This window comes from Neophocaena asiaeorientalis, unplaced genomic scaffold (assembly GCF_003031525.2).
Source record: "Neophocaena asiaeorientalis asiaeorientalis breed wild unplaced genomic scaffold, Neophocaena_asiaeorientalis_V1.1 scaffold296, whole genome shotgun sequence".
NCBI lineage: Eukaryota > Metazoa > Chordata > Mammalia > Artiodactyla > Phocoenidae > Neophocaena > Neophocaena asiaeorientalis.
This window is the reverse complement of record NW_020175084.1, coordinates 3,175,334-3,185,939: the sequence shown is the minus strand read 5'-3', so window position 1 is coordinate 3,185,939 and position 10,606 is coordinate 3,175,334.

The following is a 10,606-nucleotide window of genomic DNA, read 5'->3' as shown; positions in this document are numbered from 1 at the left end:
GAGCACAGGCTCAGCGGCCATGGCTCACGGGCCCAGCGGCTCCGCAGCATGTGGGATCTTCCCGGACTGGGGCACGAACCCGCGTGCCCTGCATCAGCAGGCGGACCCTCAACCACTGCGCCACCAGGGAAGCCCTACAAATGATTTTTAAATATTACTTTTCCCTAAAAGTTCTATTTGATATATAAAGTCAATATGATCCTACCCAGATTCAGCCAGAGGTTTTCTCCTGGTCTTCAACATTCAGATTTCTCATCACACTAGTGGCAGATAACAACTTACCTTCCATAGAGTTCTTAAATGGACTAAATTAAATGAATATATGTTAATCACCTGGAACACAAAAGGTGCTCAATTCTAAAAAGAAAAGAAAAAAAAGAGAGAGAGAGAGATGCCCATTTATCACCAACCCTTTCCCCCTGACATTGAACCAGTTCTCCTTTCCTCTGAACTTCTATGGCACTGGGGACTGTGCCATTTCTTTGCTATGTCATTTACTACCTCGTATTGCTAATGTTCTTAGAATTAATAGTTTGAATTCATCATGTTTCACACCAAATCTGTTCCTCATCCGGGATTTCTATCATGGTGAGTGATAGAACACCATACAAAGAGGTGTTTAAGCACAAACTGGACACCATGTGTGACTCTTTCATCTGATTCCTCAACAGTAAATGTGAAGTTCTGTGCCATCTCAATATCTCTGTTCTCTGCCACTTTTTGACATCTTTCCTTAGCTCAAGGTTCGATCACCTCTTGCCTGGATTACTGCTACAACTTTCCACAGCTGGTTGGATTCCAGCATTGTTCACATTTAATCCATTCTCCCTCATGCAGCCAAAAATATATTTGCTAAAATACAAATATGACCTTATCACTTTCCTGCTTAAAATTTTTCATTGGTTCTGAAATACTTTTCAAGTCCAAATTTCCTACCATGGCATACGAAATATTTTATGATCTAACACCTACTTAGTTATCTAGCTTTATATCTGGGAACTCTTTCCACTGTCCACTCTAATTTCCTCCCATACTGAGATGAACACAGATATTGACTATGTTGATGAATGTGGAATGGGACTTTTCCTTTTGTCTTAGAATTTCTGCTAAAGCCTCAAAGTTAAGGGCAGTAGGCAATAGGTATTTACAACTTCTAAAGAGAGCTGCTAGACATTTCTATAGAACAGCCTAAAACATAATAATGTAAGTTTGTGACTTATCATTTTCTATCACCCACATCCAACCTATACAAAAGAAAATTAGAAATGCAAAAGACAGTTTATTGGAAAGTAGGAGAATTACTAGTGGTGATGGTGCTATGGTATTTCCCTTCCTCTCACCATGGAAATCCGAGGGATTTCATCCACTTCCCCAAAACGCATTAGGAGTCATCAAAAGTATCACTTACAGATGCTGGAGTTGTCTGAAAGAGGGGAATTCATATCTCTTGTTGTATGTTTACTGTACTGTGTATTGCTAGCTTGGACTCTGGTATATACTGGAGCAGAGAGTTGAGAGAATTCTTGGAAGAATTCTCCCCTAGGGATTTGAAACATATGAACACGGAGCCTTGTGATTGCCTTCCCCTGGTGAATTTGAAGTCAGGAAGCTGACTGGAGTACTAATGTGAAGAAGACAAGGCAACAACTGGTAGAAGAAGCATTTGTCAGAGCAAGAATATGGGAGTTTCCCATATGCCAAGTGGATGTTATAGAGGGAGCACTGAACTCCTGCAGGGGTGAAGAGAAGCCTGCTATATGTTCTGCATGAAAGTGTACCTCCAGCAGCAGGAGTTTGGAGGGTTTGCCAAAGATCTGTGGAGTATGTGTCTGTTTGGAACAAATGCAGTGCACAGGACCCTGCAGAGGCCAGGGATGGTCTCTAGAGAACTTCCAAGCATCTCATGAAGCAACCAGCATTTGAACGCTCTCCATAATGCAGGGCCTGATATCCAGCTGGGGTCAGCCAAGAGAGAACTACAAGCATGCCTGCCAAATATGAAAACCTCTGCCATCTGTCTTCTAATCCTTTCTCCCCTTATTCCCTATGTTGGGGAAGCTTGGAGGGATGGAGAGGAGATAGAGCAGGAAGAGTGAAGAAATAGACCAAGCTCCCTACCCACCACAGGTCTGGGGGCTTAAGCTGGGGAGAGGAGAGAAAGTATGCTTAACTCATTCCTTCAATAAATATTTATTGAGAATTTATTGTGTACCTGTCACTTTTCTAGGCACAGGGAATACAACAGTGAACAAAAAAAGAATGATCTTTGTCTTTATGGACCTTATAACCTAATAGAGGAAGAGAAATGATCAAATTAAAACGATAAAAATAAGTTAAATGTATAGAAGGTAATATGTGCTACAGAAAAAGGACATATTGGGAGGGGGAGAGGGTTAAGAGTGGAAGAGATGAGAAACGTTTGCTAACCAACCAAGACAACCACATTTGCTGAGGATTAGATATGGGGTATGAGAGGCAGGGCAGACTAGTGTGATCTTTGGCGTGAGCAACTAAAGGATGAAACTCTCATTAACTGGGAAGTGTTCTGCTATAGGAGGAACAGGTTGGGAGCAGGCTGCTTTGAGACATCCAAGTGCAGATGTCATGGCAGGCAGTTGCAAGGGAGAAGTTGGTGTTAGAGAGAGAAATGTTGACACAGTCAGTGTGTGGATATCATTTAGGTGGGACTGAAGTTTTGATTTATATGGCTCTGGAATTTTTAATACCTGAAATTAAAACTATTTTTAGAGCTGAAAGTGACTGGAAAGCTATCAGGTTGGCCCAGGGTGGTATTAAGGGGCTGGCATTTGAGAAAAAATCCAAAGAAGTGCATTAAACTCAGTGATAGAAGAACGATAAAAGTTTCCTGTTTGTGTTCCATCAAAAGCAGCACATTCAACAAACCCGTTACATCCTCAATGTACCTTGCTCTCTCAAATCTTCCCACATTTACACATGACTTCCCCTGCCTGGGTATTCTCCACAATACCTTTACTTATCTTTGCCCGGAGAGCTAAAGTACATTTTTCTAAAGTGCACTTTTCTAATGCTTTATGGGAAGTGTTTTCCTATTCTTCTGGTTGAATCCATTTCCCTCCTGTGAAAGCTAAGACCCTTCCCTTTATGACACTGTTTCCTTGTTCTTTGTCCCATTCTAAACTGTAAGTTCCTTGAGGGCAGGGCACCTGTCTTATTACCCTCTCCATCTCTTGTGTCTAATATAGGATCCTGAATAGTATATGCCCAATATATCATTATGAAACGTAAGCAAGCAGGTTAAGGGAAGAGATCATGCTTTATGTGTTGTATTGTTTCCTATGGCACTTGAGTAACTTGTATCACACTTAGGAATAAGTCTGTCAGCATTAGTGTAGTGTAAGGAAGGCTGCTGGTCTGTTTTTCTTGTAATGGGTACTACACACTTGATAGTGTTAGACAGGCAGTGTCCCAGTTCCTTTAAATACTGGGGAGTTTCTCTCTAAACTTTATGAAGATGACAAAAAGATTTGTTGAGAATGACTGAACCAATGTTCTGAAATAAAACTGTATACATTTATCTTATGTATAAATTACGATGCCTCTGAATTCTATATTTAGGTATTTCTCACCGACAACAATATATACCCAAGTTAACATCTTTTTTCTGGTCTGTGCTCTTCTTTTCCTCAACTATTTCCAATGGTGTTCACTTCTGGCATTAATGTCATACAGGTTCTGTGCTGGGATTGTTGTGATATAGTTCAGGATTAGGTGTAGTTGAATAGTACAGAACACCTAAACTAACAGTTACTTAAATAACATAATTGTTTATTATTATTTTTTTTAATGAAAATGAATCCAGAGGTAGATAGTACAGGGTGGATTTGATGTTCCCATAGTCACTAGGGACTCAGGCTTTTTTCTTAATTTCTGCTTCTCCGTGTGTCTAGCATGTGTCTCCAACCTCAAGGCCACCTCATAGTCTAAGAAGGTTTTTGATGCTCTAGTCATTGTGTCCCAGTTACAGACCACAGGAAGAAGGTGGGAGAAAAGGAATGATAACCAGGAATTTCCTTCCAAAGGAGGCAGCTACACTTAGTCAGGCTTTCCTGGAGTCCCACTCAACATTTCTGTTTACATCTTATTTTTCAGAAGTAGTCACATGGCAACTGCTTGCTCTAACAGAGGCTAGGAAATGCTGTCTTTTAGCTAGAACTGGGGTTCTATTCTATACAAAAATGGAGATTGGTGGCAACTGGAAAATACAGTCTCTACCATGGCTGTATGCTTGTATCAGGTTTACTGTTTACTACTTTATCCCTTATTTTACTCCATGTCTCCGTAAATACAAAATCTTTACTTACTGATTTCCACAAAATGCCACATTTCTCTCTAATCTGCTCTGAAAATCCTGGCTGACTGCTTTGCTTGTTCTCAGAGGAGTAGCTTTGGTTGGCCTACCTGGCCCTGCTGCTCTCTTTCTAACCTCAATGCTCTGTCTTATATCTGTGTTCTCAGAGCCAGCTGTGTTCTTCCTGGAGGGCAGGGACAACAGCAGGACTTTATTCTGCTCTCTTTCCATTCAAATAATCTCTTTCTTGTCAGAATCTGAGCTGAAAATTGCACCTTGGCTTTGCAGTATTTTAATACTTCCTGTGGCCAAAGGATGAGTAAGTGGAGGGTCTCATTGTGACCTGAAGTGGCAGCAGACTGTTGCTCATTTGTGTCAGGTGCCCTTCCATGCTGCTTCCGATTCCTAGGTTGGCCACCTCTTCCTTCCCTACTCGTCCCATTCTGGCACATCTAGGCACAGTCCCTTCAGTAGTTGCTGCTGCCTCAGTGAAGGGTCCCTTAGAAAGACAAGCTCTTGATGCTCCACATCAGCATCACATAAAGCTCTATGAGCTTATAATACTTTAATCAAAGATTTGGGGAACTATGTTGAATTCCAGTGTAGATGGTGGGCAATGGAAACTATTTTATAGACAGGACTTTTCCATAGTCAAGAGAGGACCATCACAGCCATTCAGTCTTTCAGAGGATGCCCTTCTCTGTTGCTCCTGTGTATTAAGTTCTTTCTAAGTGAGAGTGCCTTTTCTCTGAACACCTTTGAAGTAACCTCCTCTCCTAACCATAGGGACTGATTTCACACCAGAACCTAGTCCTACCCTGATTCCCCCAGCAGTTTATTTCTCCTTGTCTCAGTTACTTGGAAAAGGATAACACCCAGGAGAGTTCATAGTCACCCATTACATTCCAAGTCCCACAAAATAATCCAGAGTAGATACTTCAAGTTTCCCCACTAGTGTGAATTTATTTTGATTATGTAGTAGGTACTTGTACCCTTTCTTCCAGACACACACTCAGACACATACAGACACATATGCATATATACACATCTCTCTATCAAAGAGGAACAGTATGAGTCTACCCATAAGATGGTAAGCAAATTACCTGATATTTTCATGCCACAACAGGATTCACTGAGAAAGGCTTTGGGGAACTTTACCACTGTGGACCATGTGTCCATTTTTCATTCTGATATAGAGTTGCCATATGTTTTAAATAGTGAGCAGCACTGGAAGAAATCTATGTATGTGCCAGCTCTGTGGCCCAGCCATTTGTTTGTTTTGTTGATTTTGTGGCATGCTTGTTTGAAAATGAAGGTGTACTGATCTATAGATAGGAAATACTCTCAGAAAAGGCAGTTTTGGAAGGTTTTGTAGTTTAAAATAGAATGTAAGCATCTGAAGACCTCAAATGGGAGAGATAGGATTGAATTATTATAAATAGTTTAACCATCCTATGGATTTGTTTGCATTGTTGAATAACATTTTATTCACACCACAAAATAACATCTTGATAAAATAAAACTTGATAGTTAACTTTTCTTAAATAGGCTTTATATTTTAGACCAGTTTTAAGTTCAAAGCAAAACTGAGCAGAAGGTACAGACTTCCTATATACCCCTGTATGGTTAACATTGAATGTGAAGTATTGATTCCTGTTCCTGCCACCTAATTATAGTGAAATTCACTTCTCTGTTGGATTTTAGTACTATTGAACTTAACTTACTAGTGATCACTGGGGATAATCATTAACTTCTAGGACATAGAATGACTTCAGCATAACAGTATTCTCTTTCTGTTCAATGTTTATTATTTGATAACTTAAAATGCTGTTTTTGTATCATCTTTAATTTCATTCGTCAGTGTCTTATAATTTTCTACATACAGGTCTTTTGTCTCCTTAGGTAGGTTTGTGCCTAGATATTTTATTCTTTTTGTTGCAAAATGTTCATTGCAGCTCTCCAGTGCTTTGTGACCGCCTGGGGGGGTGGGATAGGGAGGGTGGGAGGGAGGGAGATGCAAGAGGGAAGAGATATGGGAACATATGTATATGTATAACTGATTCACTTTGTTATAAAGCAGAAACTAACACACCATTGTAAAGCAATTATACTCCAATAAAGATGTAAAAAAAAATGCTGTTTTTGGATTGAAATGATGCACTTATAATTTACATAGAAATGGCTTCATTCATATGCAGTCCCTTTATCCATTTGGTGAGTGAATATTTTAAAGTGAAAGTAATTTAGTTGTCTTTACATTGTTACACATCAATTAAAATAATCAGGTATTTAATGAAAGGGAATACTATGACTTTGCTATTGTGGAAGGTACCTGTTTCCTGAACCACTCTTGAAGTAGTGACTATAGTCTTGATACTGCTTTATCTACCTAAATAAAGGTAGATAGAGAACCAGCTCTGCTACTGTAAAATGTACTTGGGCTGATGATTTTTCTGAAGATGTTCTAGAGGTTCCACTTATCACTAGGAAGTAAATGTTATGGCCAGTGCTCCTTGGTGAGTTCTAAAGCTTGCTCTGAGAGCTCAGAAACTTCCACTCCACCATTTTTTCATGCATGGGATGATGAGTTTTCTCTAGGGAACAGTTTTTTTAATCTAATAAAGTAGTGATTTGCATTTTTCATACTTTTCTCCTTGAAGCTTCTAATTCTCTTGAGTGTTATATTGTGTTTCTGTGACCGAGGGAAGGAATATACATAAAGATTATTTTAAAAAATATTCTGCCTTATTATCTTTTTGTGCTCATGTTCCCCTTTTGAGCTGTTATATTAAAATTTCTGGACTTCATATGTATAAATTAAAATTTTCTTTCTTTCTCTACCCTTTCTAAAATCTTCATAAAGATTCTTCTCGTATCCCTTAAATGTTATCTTCTTAGGAGGAAGAAACTTGGCCTAAACTGTCACATACATTTTTCATGAATGTTTGCCTGGTGTGGAGAATGCCTTGCAAAGTCTAAGAATTTTGCCAAAGGTGACACATGTATTATATCCCTTCTTTCAACAATTCATTCACCAGCTCTGTATTGAAGAATACATTTTCCAGGCACTGTTCTAGACACTGGTAAGATAAGTGAGACAGATATGGTTGAGGCCTGAAGGAATTTACAGTCTAATGGGGGAGACAGATTTGTGAGTCAGCTACAGGCATATGTTGGAGATGTTGTGAGTTTGGTCCCAGACCACTGCAATTAGGTGAATATTACAGTAAAGAAAGTCACACAAATATTTTGGTTTCCTAGTGCCTATAAAAGTTATGTTCACACTATACTGTAGTCTATTAAGTGTGAAATAGTATTTTGTCTAAAAAACAAAATACATACCTTAATTTAAAAAATACTGTATTACTAAAACATGCTAACCATCATCTGAGCCTTCAACAAATCATAATCTTTTTGCTGGTGAAAGTTTTTGCCTCAATGTTGATGCTGCTGACTGATCAGGGTGGTGGTTGCTGAAGATAGGTGGCTGAGGCAGTCTCTTGAATAGACAGCAAGGAGGTCTTGCCACATCGATGGTCTCTTCATTCATGAAGGATTTCTCTGTAGCATGCAAGGCTGTTTGATAGCACTTTACGCTGCTCAGTAGAAGTTCTTTCAAAATCGGAGTCAGTTCTCTCAAACCCTGCTGCTGCTGTGTCAACTAAGTTTGTGTAATATTCTACATCCTTTGTTGTTATTTTAACAATCTTCACAGCATCTTCACCAGGAGTAGATTCCATCTCAAGAAACCACTTTCTTTGTTCCTCCATAAAAGCCAACTTCTCATCCATGAAAGTTTTATCATGAGATGGCAACAGTAAATTACTGTCTTCAGGCTCCACTTCTAATTCTAGTTCTCTTCCTATTTCTACCATATCTAGTTACTTCCCCCACTGAAATTTTGAACCCCTCAGAGTCATCCATGAAGTTTGTAGTAATCAACTTCTTCCAAACTCCTGTTAATGTTGATATTTTGACCTCTTTCCATGAATCATGAATGTTCTTAATGGCATCTAGAATTTTAAACCCTTTCTAGAGGTTTTTAGTTCAGTTTGCCCAGATCCATCAGAGGAATCACTATTTATGGGAGCTATAACCTTATGAAATGTGTTTATTTTAATAAGAAAATCTATTGAAGACAAGAATAATCTATTTTTATACTTTGGTGATTTCCATATAAAAACAGTAAATATTTATTTTGCTATAATGATTGACTAAATTATAATTCTCCTGTCTGTCATTGTCATTTAGAAGTGTCCAATATGCAACATATAATTCCTTGAAGTTCTGCTTTTATTTTTTGTTGTGACTTCAAATGTAGTACTTAGAAGGATTTAAGAGTAGATAATCTGGTTGTATCTAGGTCTTGCAGCTCAAAGGTCTTGCTGATAAAGAGCAGCAGCATCTGCTGCTGGTAGAAATGCAAAATCTCATGCCCCACCCCAGATCTACTGATTCAAAATGTGCATTTTAACAAGATTCCCAAGGGAATCACATTTATGAAATGTGTTTCTTAAATAATAAAACTTGAAAGTGGAAATTATTCCTTGATCCACGGGGTGCAGAATGGATGTTGTGTTAGCAGGCATGAAAACATGAATCTCATTGTACATCTTCATTGGAGCTCTTGTTTGACTAGGTGCATTGTCAATGAGCAGTAATATTTTGAAAGGAATCTCTCTTTTTTTTTTTTTTCTGAGCAGTAGGTCTCAACAGAAGGCATAAAATATTCAGAAAACCATGTTGTAAACAAATGTGCTGTTGTCCAGGCTTCTTTGTTCCATTTGTAAAGCACAGGTAGATTTAGCATAATTCTTAAGGGCCATAGGGTTTTCAGAATGGTAAATGAGCACTGGCTTCAACTGAAAGTCACCAGTTGCATTAGCCCCTACCAAGAGAGTCAGCCTGTCCTTTGAAGCTTTTGTCAGGCATTAACTTCTCCTCTATAGCTATGAAAGTCCTAAATGGCATCTTTCTCCAATAGGAAACTGTTGTCTGCATTGAAAGTCTATTGTTTAGTGTAACCACCTTTATTCATTATTTTAGTTGTATCTTCTGCATAACTTGCTGCAGCTTCTACATCAGCACTTGTTGCTTCATCTTGCACTTTTATGTTATGGAGGCACCTTCTTTCCTTAAACCTCATAAACCAACCTCTGCTACCTTCAAAAATTTCTTCTGCAGCTTCCTCACGTCTCTCAGCCTTCATAGAATTGAAGAGAGTTAGGGCCTTGTTCTGGATTAGGCTTTGGCTCACAGGCACATTGAGGCTGGTTTGATCTTCTATATAGACCACTAAAACTTTCTTTGTATTAGCAATAAGGCTGTTTCACTCTCTTATCATTCGTGTGTTCATTGAAGTAGCATTTTAAATTTCTTTCAAGAACATGTCCTTTGCATTCACATTTGGCTGTTTGGTGCAAGAGATCTAGCGTTTGGCCTAACTTGGCTTTGGACGTGCTTTCCTCACTAAGGTTAATAATTTTTAGTTCTTGATTTAAAGTGAGAGACATGTGACTCTGCCTTTCATCTGAACATTTAGAAGCCATTGTAGGGTTGTCAATTGGCCTAATTTCAATATTGTTGTGTCTCAGGAAATAGAGAGGCCTGAGGAGAGGGAGAGACTAAAGGGAACATCTAGTCAGTGGAGTAATCAGGACAAATACAGTATTTATTGATTAAGCTCTCCATCTTATATGGGCAGGGTTCACGGTGTTCCAAAGCAATGACAAAGTAACATCAAAGATCACTGATCACAAATCACCATAACAAATATGACAAAAATGAAAAAGTTTGAAATATTGTGAGAATTATCAAAATATGACCCAGAGATGCGAAGTGAGCATGTGTTGTTGGAAAAATGGTACTGATAAACTTGCTAGATGCAGGGTTGCCAGAAACCTTCAATTTATAAAAAAAAATTGTAATAGCTGAGAAATGCAATATAATGAAGTGTGTGCTTGTACTATAGTCCTGTGGGATAAATGCTATGATTTCAGAAGTAGGCTGCCTTTGAGTTGAGTTTTGAAAGGGTAAGTAAGAATTAGCTTGAAAACAGAAAGAAAAAAAGGCATTTGAATGGAGGAGGGTCAGAAACAGTATATATGTTTAAAGCATTTTAAATCCATAGATGTGGACTAAGGGGAAGAAGCATGGGAAGGAGTGATAGAAGAAGTTACAGTAGGTAGGTTCCTGGTCATGAAGAGTTTGTGTTCAAGCGAAGAAATTTACCTCTAATGTGAAAATTATGGGGATATACAAAAGGATTTTTTTTTT